Raw genomic sequence first — 16,765 nt, 5'->3', positions numbered from 1 at the left:
TTGTTCACCTTTAAATTAACTTTTAATATGATGTAGAGCGTGATATTCTGAGACAATTTGCAGTTGGTTTTATATTATTTGTGCTTTTTGAGTTATGTAGCTTTTTCTTCAGCAGCTCTCCATTTTGCAATTTCAGCAATCTGGTTGCTAGAGTCCAAATTACCATAGTCCCATGCATTGATTTGAATGAGACTGGAATATGAATAAGGAATAGGAAGATGAGCAATAAAAATTAAAAAAAAAAAAAACAATACACGTGTAGCCTTACAAAGCATTGGTTTTGAGATGGGATCAGTGACCTCCCATTTGAAAGCTGAAGAGTCAGAAGAAAAAGGCAAATAATTCAAAAAACTATATATATATAAAAAAAAAAAAAAAAAAAGGAGGGAAGAACAAAGACAAATTGAAAAGTTGCTTAGAATTATACATTCTATAACAAACTAAAAGTTAACTTAAAAGAAAACTATACCCCCAAAATGAATATTTAAGCAAAAAGTTTATATCATATTAAAAGAATCTGATCAAACTGGTAATATATTTAAAGGAGAAGGAAAGGTTAAAACTAAGTAAGCCTTATCAGAAAGGTCCATCTAAATATACCAGTAAACCCCCAAAGTAATGTTGCTCTGAGTCCCCTGTCAAAAGAAACACAGCATTTCTTTCCTTCTATTGTGTACACATGGGCTTCTGTATCAGACTTCCTGCCTTCAGCTTAAACCTCATTGCCCTGGGCAAGAGCATGCTCAGTTTTCTCCTCTCCCTCCCCCCTCCTCCCTTCTCTACTGTAATCTGAGCCCAGAGCAGGGAGAGACTCAGGCAGGAAGTGATGTCACACCAGGTTAATACTGCAGCTCCTATTCTAAACAAACAGAGAGTTTCTAGAGCTTTTTACTCAGGTATGGTAAAACATTCTACAAAATAAATATAGCATTCTAGCCTGCACTATTGCAGCTAATCTATTGGCAATAAAATGCCTCCGTAGCTTTCCTTCTCCTTTAAGTAAATATTGCCCTTTTACATCTCTTGCCTTGAACCACCATTTTGTGATGGTCTCTGTGCTGCCTCAGAGATCACCTGACCAGAAATACTACAACTCTAACTGAAACAGGAAGAAGTGTTGAAGCAAAAGACAGAACTCTGTCTGTTAATTGTTTCATGTGACCTAACAAGTATGGTTTGTGTGCACAATGAATTGTTCAATCCCAGGGGGCAGCCCTTATTTTTTAAAATGGTTATTTTCTATTCAATGGCACATACTACTAGAAAAGTATATGATTATGAAAATGATTTATTTACATGAAGCAGGGTTTTTCATATGATCGGTTTTATGCAATATCTTTTATGAGCCGCCGCTTTTAACGCTTACTGGCTGCCTTGGTTATCACCAGAAAGATCTCAGGGCATTGACTAAAAGGTACCTCCACCGAAAAGCTTTTTAAAGGACCAGTAACATCAAAAAATCTTTTACAAAAATTAGTAGAATACAACAAAAAAAAAAAACAGCCAAGACAAATTAAATGTTAAAATAGCAAAGCATTTATTAAGAAATAACTTACCGAAACTCCACTTCCTGTCCTCTACAGAAAAGGCGACACGGCGACCATCCATACTGCAGCGCTCGATTTCTTCTCCCTGGCTATTCACTGACAGTGTGTCCTCTGCCCCGATCTCGTTCTCCAGCTCTCGGTGCCGATACCTCTTCCTCGCTGCCAGTTCATTATCCGTCCTTCGCTACAGTCAGTTAGCGGTGCCTGTTCTACTTCTATTTGCTGCTAGAGGAGGAGTTGATGCTTGTGGTTCTCATACTGGTTCTGCTGGGCAAGTTTCCATTCTTATTCTGTAGGATGGGACTGATGGAGCTGACTGAGGTCACATTGGTCGTCGCACACTCCATCAGCCTGCAGCCGGTCCCTGATCTTCACGCGAATATCCCCAGGTCGCTGTGTTTGTCTGTATGTGTATCAGCGCGATGTACGACCCCGCCGTGCTCCTGCCGCCCCCCCGCCTTGTATGGGTCTTTGGTGGAAGATCAGCGCGGGAAGCAGGGCATCAGCAGGTCCCCATCCTCTTCTTCCTCTGCCCGCCGTTCGTCCTGCATGATCTCCTCTGCTGTGCGAGAGCCCTATGAGCCTAATGGACCGATACAGGTGCCGCGCTCACTAGTGACCGTCATGCAAGTCATCTGCAGCTGCTTCAACTTAGTAGCTCCATGCGATGCGCTTGGGTTCCAGCTGGACAGGAATGGAAGATCGATTCCAAACAAAAGCGTGCGGACACCAACGTGCAGTCTGCGGGGGGAGCCGAACCGGTGCCGATACCAATTCCTGCGAGAGCGCAGGGTTTGCACAAACAGCTGTCCAGCTGGATTGCTGCAGTTGCTGCTAAGTTATGGATCAGCAGAAGTGGACGAGCGTTTGCTCCCTGTGCCACTTCTCTGGCTGCTCATTCATTCAGCTCTCCGGTAGCTTTGGGAGAAGCTAAGGCTGCCGGGTCCCAGGCAGAGAAAAAGCCCTGGGGAGCTGCTGTGTTGGGGATCACTAGAACCCAAGCGCATCGCATGGAGCTACTAAGTTGAAGCAGCTGCAGATGACTTGCATGACGGTCACTAGTGAGCGCGGCACCTATATCGGTCCATTAGGCTCATAGGGCTCTCGCACAGCAGAGGAGATCATGCAGGACAAACGGCGGGCAGAGGAAGAAGAGGATGGGGACCTGCTGATGCCCCGCTTCCCGCGCTGATCCTCCACCAAAGACCCATACAAGGCGGCGGGGTCGGCAGGAGCACGGCGGGGTCGTACGTCGCGCTGATACACATACAGACAAACACAGCGACCTGGGGATATTCGCATGAAGATCAGGGACCGGCTGCAGGCTGATGGAGTGTGCGACGACCAATGTGACCTCAGTCAGCTCCATCAGTCCCATCCTACAGAATAAGAATGGAAACTTGTCCCAGCAGAACCAGTATGAGAACCACAAGCATCAACTCCTCCTCTAGCAGCAAATAGAAGTAGAACAGGCACCGCTAACTGACTGTAGTGAAGGACGGATAATGTACTGGCAGCGAGGAAAAGGTATCGGCACCAAGAGCTGGAGAAGGAGATCGGGGCAGAGGACACACTGTCAGTGAATAGCCAGGGAGAAGAAATCGAGCGCTGCAGTATGGATGGTCGCCTTTTCTGTAGAGGACAGGAAGTGGAGTTTCGGTAAGTTATTTCTTAATAAATGCTTTGCTATTTTAACATTTAATTTGTCTTGGTGGGTTTTTTTTGTTGTATTCTAACTAATTTTTGTAAAAAAAATTTTGATGTTACTGGTCCTTTAAGATTAAGCTTTCCAATACACATTTACAGCGGTTTTACAAACAAACACTGTTCTCATCCCTAATGTTCTTTCCAAAGCCTTTTTGCACAATGGTTGGCATGGTGGCCTTGGTGACCCTGATATGTATGTTTCCTCCCACCCTCCGAAAACATACAGGCAGGTTAATTGGCTCCTGACAGAACTGACCCTACTGTGAAATAGACTTTAAGCTCTACTGGGACAGGGATGAAGGTACAAGTCAAGTCCCCTTGCTGTAAGAGTAGCAGATTTTTTCAGAAGCAAACTCAGGCTGTCAGCCTTCAGCTCCTTCCCCCCAGTCCAAAGCCGAGGTAAGTGCAAACAATGAGGCTACTCTAACCGGTATTTACTGCTCCTAGTAACCCCCCCCCCAAAGGAGAATCCAGCCAGCCGGAAGTGAGGCCAGCGCAGCTTCAGCTGGACCAGTTGGTCACCCTAATGAAGTTCCCGAAGACTATATTTACAGTGAAAGACTCATCCAGCAGTTCAGACTCATGGGCCCCCATCTAAGCAAACCGCCATCTCCCCCAACAGACGGAAACCAACGCGCATGCTTGATCAACAAGTCCTAAACCTGCGGGATATCTACAGTTCGCAGAAAGGGGTCCATCGCCATACCCCCACGTGCAGTACCACATACCCCTCTACATACAAGTCCTTCTCCCGTGCGCAGACTACGCTCAATCGCCCTGTCACCCCTTCAACTCTGTCTCTTCTCTACTCACCTGCTTTAAGCCCTCCGTTCCCGGGCCTTAGCGACGCTCCAGCCCCGTCACTCTCCTCACCCCGCCCCGATACTTCAGCTTCCTCCCGTTGCCCCTGCCCCCCGCCTCTTTTCGTTTCCTCCTCTTGTATTCTCCTCCCCGGTTTCCCCGCCTCCTGTGCCACGCCAGGTTTCTGTTCCCCGCACTTTCCTAATTCCCCGGCCTCCTTTGTCCGCTCGCTGGGCGCCGCCATGATGCGAAACATAAGCGCGTGCATGAGGCAGGCGAAAGGGGGCACGCGCACGTTCCTGAGAGGATGACTGGCGCGAGGAACAAACACTGGAAATGCTCAGCCAATCAGGAGTCGGCGCGCTGAGGCGTATCAACCAGTTACAAGGAGGCGCGACCTTCCTGAAGCCGCTCGCCAAGAGAATTAGTACCTCAGGGAGCTTGCAGCTCGCATTCACTGTGTCTTTAACTGTGGCATACATAGGTATAGTTTTGCATTCTCACCAACCAGGGGCTGCCTATTCTTCCAGCCAAGCAAGCCTAGCAAAAGGCTCCGCTGAATGTCACATGTTGCCGGAGTGGTTTCATCTATTTAACTTAAAGGGGCTCCCCTAAACCTTGGGAACAAGACGTTTTATATCGTAAACAAAATCACCCGTTGTAAAATATATCCTTATAATACACAAAAGCCATGAATATCTTGTAAATTATATCCTTATAAACGGTGAGTTCTGATGTCATCAGTTATAAACTGTGAGGTCTCGTTTTGTCACGACTCATGGAAACGTGTTTATTATAACAAATAATAAATTACCCCCATTTGCAAAATATGAGGATATTGGAAGTTGCCTTGGAGCTCTATGACCTGCAGGGCAGGGCCAAGGTAGTTTAGCACCCTAGGCAAGAGCTTGAATCAGCACCCCCCCCGTCGAGCATTGCCATTTCCCACCTTACCATGACGATATTTAAATAAAGAATCCATCATACAGCCCCCCTGTACCTCTGCCAGCAAGCCCAGCAGCCATCCATCATACTGCCCCCTGTACCTGGCACACAAGCCCAGCAGTCATTATATTGCCCCCAATCTTTACCTGTGCCAGCTGCAGCAGCCATAAATAAATCAAATCATACTGCCCCCACCCCAAGTATCTATGTACCTGCCCAGCAGCAACATTAAAAAATATGACTCCCAAATCTGTACCTGGCTGTGCCAGCAGGAAGCTTCACAATACAGAAAGAATATCTTTAATGTGATTCTTCAATGCAACTGTGCAAGGCTGCGAGCACTGAGCCACACCAACGCGCCAGGCCGACAGCTCTCTGCCTCTCTCTGGTGCGTCATTGACGTCAGTCATGTGTACGCACATTGCGCTGCTCCACCACACCGGACAGAAGCAGCTCTTAAGCTGTCTAGCACTTGCCAGCAAGAGGTATAAGGTGAGGGAGGTGAGGCGATAGGTGGCATTATTATATAAATAAATAAGCACTCAAAAAACAAAACAAAATGAAAAACAAAAAAAATTTTTGCTTTAAAATGCGCCCCTCAATGATGGCGCCTTAGGCAACCGCCTACTCTGCCAACCCCTAGTTCTGGCCCTGGTAAGCTTTCATACATCTGCTAGGAAAGGAGCCCCCCTATAAGATATATTAGATCTGTCAATGAATATCTGACACCCAACTGCTGCATGAAGACAGAATGAAGAGAAACAGATGCTGAGAGAGAAATAGTGAAGATAAACTTGATTATTTCAGAAACGGTACAGAATATTTAATTGATTGTATTTCGTTTCTTATTTCAGTATGAGGAAGCTTATATTAAATTTTTATTTCACAATAGTTCCCCTTTAATTTAAAGGTACAACCCTTTTAACCCCTTGTTGTTGGGCATTTGCTGGCAGCAGAGGGAGTTGGAAGGATTTATAGAATCATACGCTGTATGTTGATATAATAGAGACCCCTTTGTGTGTGTGTTTATTAGCATTTGTGGGGGTTGCTTACCAACCCCTCAGTTACAGAGAAACCAAGTGTTACTATCAGCAGAACAATGGCACCAACCATTTAAACATAACGGCAGGAATAAAGCGCAAAGGCATCAACCCATACCTGTCCCCGCAGCCGCCTTCCACTGCACAAACCCGCAACCACTCCAACAACAAATATTAAATGCCCTGCTCCAGCCCCGGGCCTATCCCTTCTCAAAGAAACCTCTACGGACAAGCCGCTCGCGGGAAATGACAGGAGAAAGAGTTCTTTTGCGTGAACTGTTCGTCAGCTATGTCAGAGAAAACCCAATGGCATCACCGTGTCATTGACATTAGTGACATGCGTACGGACATCGTCTGCTCCACTGGACAGAAGCAGCTGTCTAGTACTTGCCGGCAAGAGGGATAAGGCGAGGGAGGTGAGGTGGGAGGTAGATGCCGCCCGACTCTGAGTGCCATGATTATATAAATACATTTTAAATAAGTGATTAAAAAAACACGAAATGAAAAAAAAATCCTCTTTAAAATGCGCCCATCACTGGTGGCGCCCTAGGCAACCGCCTACTCTTCCTACCCCTAGTTCCGGCCCTGATGACCTGTATAATGAAACTCCTCGGTAACTTATAATATCCTTATATTTTACAAGAGGGGGTACTTTAGTCACTATATAAACGTGAGTTCTGATGTCATCAGTTATAAACATTGAGTTCTGATGTCATTTCTGTCACATGACTCACTGAAATTTGTGTATTATAATAAAGTATCCCCATTTGCAAATTATATAGTGGATAATGTACCCCCCTACTGTAATTTATAAAGATATTATGTTACCGAGGAGTTATGTGACCATATAAAATATACAGGTCACATAACTCCGAGGTGACTTTTAATATCTTTATAAATTTCAAGTAGGGGGTACATTATTCATTATAATCTAAAGTTTCAGAGAGAGAAGGGTAGTTGTGGAGGGGTGTGCCTGTGTGAGTGCTGAGGGAGAGAAGACTCCTACACAGACTGACTGAGGCTTACCATGTGGTCATGGTGGGTGGTGGCACACTGCAGTAGGCAGTCTCTCTGTTCAAGTCTCGTGAGCCGAGACCTCCACACTCTGTCTCCCCAGACTCCACACAGGGCAGTCACACAGTCTGACTCCAGCCAGCGAAGCAGAGGGGAGGGGGGCGTGCCGGTGCAGCACAGCTGTGACGTCCACACTCTGTCTCCCCACCCACCCAGTCTCCAAGACTGAAGAGTGACAGGGTGTGGGAGGGGGCAGAAGAGGGAGAGAGGCGCTGATCATTCCCCATTGATTTGTGTTTCTGGAGCACAAGTTTTTCTGCTGCTCTTAAAGAGCCTCCCTGCAGCAGGGCTATTTGGCAGCCCGAACTCTGCGTGAGGCTGCAGCAGTCACTAAACAGCGGCGCTGCTCCTAACAGGAGGGGGAGGGAATTAGGTCAAAGGCCGCCTCCTTAGACGGCACTCACTGCCTGACATCTCCGCTCCCTGGGGCTTAGAGTTTTGGCTCTGGGGAGAGGAGCGTTCCATGCCGTATGCGCTGCGTGAGTTAGTACGATTTAATCCCAGCAGTCAGAAGGGAGAGGGCAAGAGCGGAGGTACAGTAAAGCTGCAGGGAGACGGAAGTGGTGAGCAGCAGAGGAAGTGCTGACCCAATAAACGGCGCGTTCCGACGTCAGAACGCGCCGTTTATAAGGATATAATTTACAGTCTGGTCCCATAGGGAAATGACCAGACTGTAGATTATATGAGGATATTAGAAGTTACCTTGGAGTTCCATGACCTATATGAGTGCTGTCCAAGTTCTGTGGTACCGAGGGCCAAAATTTTACTGGCCTATGTGGAGGAGGGCCGATAATGGAAGTCAGTGTTGGCCACTCCCCGAACTTTTAAGATCGTATCCACATTAACGGTGGTAGTACACCAAAAAACCAAATGGTTGGTGCTCACTGCAGGGAAATCCCTCATGACTCATATGTGAAAAATTTAAGTCATGTTAAAAACCTTAAATCCATATGCCTCATCCTCCCCTGTGGATAATACAACAACCCCCCAACACATGATTAAACACCTTAGGGGCCCTTAACAACAATTTCCAAATGCTAACAAACCCCTAACAGGCTTACATCCCACAGGTAGGGTAGGGCAAGCAGCACTGGGCAAGCAGAGAATGGCACACACAGGGAGGCAGGGCCAGGCCAAGGTATTTTTGCACCCTAGGCAAAGGCTTCAATCAGTGCCCCCTCACCCAGTCTTGCATTACCATTTCCCACCATACCAGTCATATAGCCCCCTGTACCTGTGCCAGCACCTATCATATTGCCTCCATTTGTACCTATACCAATGGCAGTCAATCCCTCAGATTGCCCCCAGGCCCCAATCTGTACCTGTGCCAGCATAAGACAAAACATCCATCATCTGTACCTATGCCAGCGGCAACCAAAAGAATCCATCATATTGCCCCAATTTGCATCTGTTCCAGCAGTAGCCAAAAATCCATCATATTGCCCTCAAACATATGTGTACCTGTGCCAGCAGCCACCATATTGCCTCATGTACCTGAGCCAGCAGCAACCAATCCCTTATATTGCCCCCAATCTGTACCTGTGCCAGCATCAGCCAAAAATCCACACTATTGCCTCCATATATGTACTTGTGCCAGCAGCAGCCAAATATCCACCATATCATCTGTTTACCTGTGCAAGTAGCAGCCAAGATATTGCCCACAAATATGTAACTGTGCCAGCAGCTGCCAAAAGGGTGCTGGGGAGTGATTCTGTCTGGAACAGGGGGTTTATAAAGTTGAAAAACTATTAAAGGCCAAGCAAATCAGGGTTTAAAAAAGAAAGAAAGGAAATTCCCCTTAAAAGTGTGCCCTGCTCATGATTGCCCCTAGGTGGGCGCCTACTCTGCCTGCCCCTAGTTCCAGCCCTGCAGGGAGGGAAGGCAGAACAGAGCAGGAGACAAATAAAGCTATCAGTCTAATGTGTACTACATACAGTGACACAGTGCTGTTGCCCCATTAGCATTTTGAATAAAGTGTGAACAGATGAACACTGTGGTCAGTTTCAGTCTGGGTCTCAGGTGTGAACAGTACAGGCCTTTAGGCTAAGGGCACCACTAGGCGATAGCGCCGCGATTTGACTCGGGGACACTGGGGAAACTTTGGCGCTGGCGTCTATGGGGAATCGCGACAAATCGCCAGCGTAAAAACACACGCGGCGATCTTTTTTCTATTGTCGCTCGAAATCGCCTAGCGAGGCGATTTCGAGCGACAATAGAAAAAAGATCGCCGCGTGTGTTTTTACGCTCGCGATTCCCCATAGACGCCAGCGCAAAAGTTTCCACAGCGATTGCGGATTAAAAGTCGCGGCGAAAAGCCTAGTGTGCCCTTAGCCTTAGGATATAAACAATAAACAATACAGGGGAATCACAGGTGTGATACAGGGGATTAGAATGAGGTTTAAACAATGCAGGGGCCAGTTTATCTCTACAGTGATACCTTTTAAAGATTACATATGGTAAACAGACACAGCATCTGGGGGGCCAAAGAAGGGGGGGTCACGGGCCGCATGCGGCCCGTTGGCCGCCAGTTGGACAGCCCTGACCTATATGGTCATTAAACTCCTCGGTAACTTATAATATCCTTAACATTTACAAGAGGGGTACTTTATTCACTATATAAATGACTCTTAGTGATGTCATCATTTATAAACTGAGCTTAGTGATGTCAATTGTCACGTGACGCAATGAAACGTGTAGGATAAAAAAAATCCCCATTGTAAATAATTAGGATATTATAAGGCAATTGGCCTTGTGCCTTTATATGGTAGTGGGACTCCTTAATGATTTATAGTATCTTTATAATACACAGAAGCCATTAATGTCCTGTAAATTATATAGTGAATAAAGTACCCCCTTTTGTCAAATAAAGAGTGAATAAAGTACCCCCTCTTGTAAATTATAAGGATATTATAAGTTACCGAGGAGTTTCATGACCATATAAAAACACAAGATTGAAGGCCGAGTGTTTTTATACAGGTCATGGAACTCCGAGGTAACTTCTAATAGCCTCCTATTTTACAACAGGGGGTACTTTATTTATTATAATACACAAATTTCAGTGAGTCATGTGACAGAAATGACATCAGAACTCACTGTTTATAAGGATATAATTTACAAGATATTCATGGCTTTTGTGTATTATAAGGATATTATAAGTCACCGATGAGTTCCATGACCGCATAAAAGTACGAGGCCAAAGGCCAAGTGCTTTATACAGGTCATTGATCTCCAAGGTTACTTCTAACAAGGGGTACTTTATTTATTATAATACACAAGTTTAGTGAGTCATGTGACAAAAATGGCATCACTACTCACCGTTTATCACTAGTCACAGTCTCTAAGGATATCATTTACAAAATATTCATGGAGATGTTGTAGGGCTGGGTCAGATCAACAGAGCACATCATATGAGTCGTATGTAGTTGTATGTGTTAAAACAAATAATGGGGGCTAATTGGAAACTACATGGAAAGTTTGCCACCTGACACACCTGTCAAAAGGGAATGCTGTGTATTCGTCTAACGAGATCAAAACTAATGTCGTCTCACAGACTTTTTTTTTATGGAAATACACTGACTGTCAGATGAACAAAACACACTGTCCGACTTTATCTTATCCGACCTACATTACTGCTGTGGGGAATCAGATTTTATAGGAACCTACACTTACAAGTCTAACGCTGGCCCACAACTCTGATCAAAATCTCCTGTGTATTTTAGCCCTTATAAGGATATGACTTGCACGATATGTGTGGCTCTTTTGTATCAAACATATTTTGGATTATCAGTGCCCACTAGCAGTTATGTTTTGCTTTTCTTATAGTTATGGCTCAGGAATTATCTTACCACTGATACTCAAAGGGGACCTGTCACCCTATAAGAATAATTACAAATCCTAGTTTATGATGTCAGTCAAGCAAATTAACTTAACTTACGCTATATTGTGTTAAAAGAGAACTAAACCCTAACAATGAATATGGCTAAAAATGCCATATTTTATATACTGAACTTATTGCACTAGCCTAAAGTTTCAGCTTCTCAATATCAGCAATGATACAGGACTCCAAAATTGTCACAGGGGGTCACCATCTTGGAAAGTGTCTGTGACACTCACATGCTCAGTGGGCTCTGAGCAGCTGTTGAGAAGCTAAGCTTAGGGGTCGTCACAAGTTATCAGGGACAGATTTATATAGTGGGCGCTCCTAGGCCCACTACCGTTCGTCGACCCTGTCCCCTCCAGGAGAACAGGAGCAATGGGGATTGGCTCATTATCTCCAGCGCATCCCCAGTGTTTTTGAACCAATATGGCTGTGGTTGGGCAGCATGCCGCCCCCCCTAAAATCCTGCCGCCCTGTGGCCTTTCCACAAATCCAGGCCTGCAAGTTATCAATCAGAAAATCAGGTTGGTCTGTAATATAAGCTGATGCTAAAAGTCTGATTATTAAATTCTGATGCTAGTTGCACTGGTTTCTGAGCTGCCATGTAGTAATTATCTGTATTAATTGCTAATCAGCCTTATATTGTGACATTTCTATTCTACAGTATGTATACTGTATATTGTGAGTGGGTCCCTAAGCTCAGTAAGTGACAGCGGCACAGAGCATGTGCAGTGAATCAGCAGAAAAGAAGATGGGGAGCTACTAGGGCATCTTTGGAGACACAGATCTTTACTGCTAAAGGGCTGTGGTTGCCTTGGGCTGGTACAGAAGCCCAAAACATAATGTCTACTTCTTTAGTTAGGCTTTAGTTTTCCTTTAAGTTGTGGAATTCACAATCACATCAAGCTTAAAGCAGCCACAGTTATTAAAGGAATTGTTCAGTGTAAAAATAAAAACTGGGTAAATAGATAGGCTGTGCAAAATAAAAAATGTTTCTAATATAGTAAGTTGGCCAGAAATGTAATGTATAAAGGCTGGAGTGATTTGATGTATAACATGTCAGTCAGAACACTACTTCCTGCTTTTCAGCTCTCTTGGTTTACACTGACTGGTTACCCTGGTTACCAGGCAGTACCCAATCAGAGACTTTAGGGGGGGCCACATGGGTCATATGTTGCTTTTGAATCTGAGCTAAATGCTAAGAATCAATTGCAAACTCACTGAACAGAAATGTACCATGTGGCCCCCCTTCAAGTCGCTGACTAACTCAAGAGTTATAGAGCTGAAAGGCAGGATGTTGGATTCTGGCTGTTTTATTAGAGATCTGTTGACTCCAGCCTTTATACATTACATTTTTGGCTTACTATATTAGGAACATTTTTTATTTTGCACAACCTATTTACACAGTTTTTATTTTTACACTGAACTGTTCCTTTAAGACAAGCTTTGCATTATGCCAAATTCTTGTTTATGTGCTAAGATGGGGTACCTGATGCCTGTGTTCATGCATAGACTACACAATTAGATGGTGAAGAGGGGAGATGGGGGGTAATGTGGAGAGAGCAGTGACAATTAGAAGGGATAAATGGAAAGTGAAAGGCAATACAGTTAGGCCCATAAATCTTTGGACAGAGCCAACTTTTTTCTGATTTTGGTTCTGTACATTACCACAATGAATTTAAAATGAAACAACTCTGATTCAGTTTAACTGCAGACTTTTAGTTTTAATTCAGTGTGTTGAACAAAAAGATTGCATAAAAATGTGAGGAACTAAAGCCTTTTTTTTTTTTTTTTTTTTTTTTACACAATAACAATTTCAGGGGCTCAAAAGTAATTGTACAAATTAAAAAAACTAAAAATAAAATGTTAATTTCTAATACTTGGTTGAAAACCCTTTGCTGGCAATGACAGCCTGAAGTCTTGAACTCATGGACATCACCAGATTCTGGTTTATATAATGCTCTGCCAGGCATTTACTGCAGCGGCTTTCAGTTGCTCTTTGTTTGTGGGCCTTTCTGTCTGAAGTTTAGTCTTCAACAAGTAAAATGCATGCCCAAATGGGTTCAGATCAGGTGACTGACTTGGCCATTCAAGAATATTCCACTTCTTTGCTTTAAAAAAATCATGGGTTGCTTTGGCTGCATGTTTTGGGTTATTGTCCATCTGTATTATGCAACGCCTGCCAATCATACTGTCTGCTCAAATCCAGCTAAATGCAGTCAAATTGTCTCTGAACACCTCAGAATTCATTTGGCTGCTTCTGTCCTGTGTCACATCATCGATAAACACTATGTGCCACTGGCAGCCATGCACGCCCACGCCATCACACTGTCTCCGCCATGTTTTATATATGATGTGGAATGCTTTGGATCATGAGCTGTTCCATGCCTTGATCTTGGTTTCATCTGTCCAAATTATGTTTTTCCAGAACTGTGCTGGCTTTTTTAGATTTTTTTTGTTAGCAAAGTCCAATCTAGCTTTTCTATTCTTGGTGCTTATGAGTACCTTGTAGTGAACCCTCTTTATTTACTTCCATGCAGTCTTCTCTTTATGGTAGACTTGGATATCGATATGCCTACCTCCTGGAGAGTGTTGTTCACTTGTTTGGCTGTTGTGAAGGGGTTTCTCTTCACCATAGAAATTCATCTACAATCATCCACCACTGTTGTCTTCCATGGACATCCAGGTCTTTGTGCGTTGCCGAGTTCACCGCGGGGCTTTCTGTCTTTCTCAGGATGTACCAAACTGTATTTTTTGACACTCCTAATATTGTAGCAATTTCTCGGATGGGTTTTTTCTGTTTTTGCAGCTTAAGGATGGCTTGTTTCACCTGCATGGAGAGCTCTTTTGACCACATGTTGTCTGTTCACAGCAAAATCTTCCACATACAAGCACCCCCCCCTCAAATCAACTCCAGGGCTTTTATCTGCTGAATTGATAACATAACAAATGAATTGCCCACACCTGCCCATGAAATAGCCTTTGAGTCAATGGTCGAATTACTTTTGAGTCCCTGAAATGAAGCGATTGTGATATAAAAAAGGCTTTAGTTCCTCACATTTTTTATGCAATCTTTTTGTTCAACCCACTGAATTAAAGCTGAAAGTCTGCAATTCAACTGCATCTGTGTTGTTTCATTTAAAATTCATTGTGGTAATGTACAGAACCAAAATTAGAAAAAGGTTGTCTATGTCCAAAGATTTATGGGCCTAACGGTATATGATTGACAGCTGAGAGTTTTAAAACGTTTATAACAGGAATGGATGTTTTTATAAAATACAGAATTTGGGCTTCATGTTTAATTTGAAAAGGATGTTTATTATACAACTGTGACAGGTCCCCTTTAACCTTCCCTGACAGATTTTGGCACCCCCAGCGAATTTAATTACTAACTACCTAATGGGACCAAAGTTTATTTTCATTATCACTTCTGGGCACAGTATTTCCCAGAACCATTTACATGTGCAATATAGTTATATTCCCTATGCTACTATCAGTGACTTGTGATATAAACGACTGTGTATGCGAATAGTCCCAGGCAGCTGCAAGTAGGGTTGCCACCCTTTCTAGAAAAAAAAAAAAACAGATTTCATATATTTTTAGCATTCTTCCCTATTAGAGGAGTTGTTCACCTTCCAAAGCCCCTTTTTTAATTTCAGTTGTTTTCAGATTATTCACTAGAAAAATACTTTACTTTTTTTTCAATTGTCTTCAGTGTTTTATTTTTAACCATTTTCCCCAGAATTAAAGTTTTAAAGTTCCTGCCTCAGGTGTTTTTAGCATTCTTCCCTATTAGAGGAGTTGTTCACCTTCCAAAGCCCCTTTTTTAATTTCAGTTGTTTTCAGATTGTTCACTAGAAAAATACTTTGCTTTTTTTTCAATTGTCTTCAGTGTTTTATTTTTAACCATTTTCCCCAGAATTAAAGTTTTAAAGTTCCTGCCTCAGGTGTTTGAGTCTGGCAGTAGAGTCCTGCATCGGGTCGGGAACCCACGGAAAACCCGCAATGTGATCAGGAAGCCGGATTATACCTTTTGTGCCCACTTTGCAGGTGGCCCACAGGTACTGGATTCGATGCAGTGGGGTAAACATAAAAAAAAGCTATTTCCCAATGTAAAAAAAGCGATCATATGATGTCACTTCCAATCGACACAATGTAACTTCCGAGCGCCCCATGATTGCTTCGTGGAGCAGGTCAGGAGAAAATTGATGGGCATCAAAAGGACCGGTACAGCTTAAGATAAGCAGGCAGGCAGGTTGGGTGCGGGTCTTTAAAAACAGATGTGTGCAGGTCTCTATTTGGCAGCTCAGTGATCCAGGAGTATATTCTGAACTGTTACAATTTGCTACATTTAGTTGATACTGTACATTTCTCAGCAGCATCTATGGAATATTAACAACTATTGTATCCAATTCTAACAGCTGCCTTTAATGACACTCAGGGATTCTGCTCAGCAGGGACAAACATTAGAAATGTATCAACTAATGTAACAAATTACAACAGTTTTACAGAGTTAGTCATTCCCCCAACTGCTTCAGAAAGACATAAGAAGGTAAAAAATAAAAATTTATACTTCAATATAAAAAAGTGGTCACAATTAGAAAATAATTGTAAAAAGGTCTTTATTTCGAGTGAACTATCTGAAAACTAAACCGAAAAAAAAAGTCTTGAAAGGGGAACAACTTTTTTAATAATATTGGCATGAAGCAAAATTTTTAATGGCCAGGCCAGTAAAAAACTAGCCTAGTGGCAATGCTAGCTACATGCTTGCCTGGAAAATAGTGGAAGACAGTCGTAAGGTACTCAGGAGAAAGGTGTAAATGTTAGTGATTATATTGACAGGGGTTGGTTTGCCAACTGGCTGGTATTTCACCAGTCTACTTGTTAAAATGCCAACTAGGCTCCACCTTCATACCATCCATTATCTTTTTATAAATTCTCTGTTGGCTTCGGCCGGCAACATCATAGTCCTATTCCTTTCACTTAATTGATCTACCCCCACGGCATTGGCCAGTAAGGACCCAACAAAAGGGTGGCAATCCTAACTGGTGGCTAAAAATGACCTCCCCTCTAATGATGTGCAGGCCAACCCGAAGTCTGCAGGACTGGCAGGTTCGGGGCAAATTTTTGCACACCTTTTTGCATACTCACGCTGGTGTGCCCCACCCCCTTCTGTGACATCAAAGTGGGGCAGGCATATGAACAGGAAAGCAGGGTCGAGTAGAGTTAGGGTTGGGTGCGGGTCCTCCAGTGTCAGGTTATGCATAATGCATAAATAAACTGATAGTCCGGCAGCTGCAACTATGGATGCACCAAATCCAGGATTCAATAGAATCTCAGCACTTTTTAAAGGATCTTGCCATATCCTTAACACATGGTCAAAGCCCAATTGGATCACAAATTGTTTTTCCTCAATAGTTTTTTTAAATTTTAATATGGAAACAAGGGTTTGCATTTGTTGCAGTGACCCAAAGTTTCTTTCCATACTAGGTAGTGTAAATTGTTGCAGTTAAAACTTTCTTACACATTTTCTAGCAATTAAAGAGACAGTTAGTTTGAGTCAATGACCCCCTGCTATCTGTCTATAATGCCCTCTAATGTACACATAAACACGTAATTATGTTCCCTTGCAAGCACATTTTCTTCAAAGAAAACAACCCCAATCTTCACAGTTTAATTCATACTTAAAGGAACAGTAACACCAAAAAATTTAAAGGGGACCTGTCACCCTAAGAAATAATTTCAAATTCTTTTCTATCATGTTAGTTGAGCAA

General features: G+C 43.4%; 1 protein-coding gene across 6 annotated transcripts in view; it reads right to left on the bottom strand.

Moving 5' to 3' along the window:
- Positions 1-16,765, bottom strand: part of wiz.S (widely interspaced zinc finger motifs S homeolog) — a 100,493-nt gene that overhangs the window by 34,001 nt on the left and 49,727 nt on the right. The gene's annotated exons all lie outside the window — the stretch shown is intronic.

This window comes from Xenopus laevis, chromosome 3S (assembly GCF_017654675.1).
Source record: "Xenopus laevis strain J_2021 chromosome 3S, Xenopus_laevis_v10.1, whole genome shotgun sequence".
Lineage (NCBI taxonomy): Eukaryota > Metazoa > Chordata > Amphibia > Anura > Pipidae > Xenopus > Xenopus laevis.
This window is presented reverse-complemented; position numbering and strand designations above follow the sequence as displayed.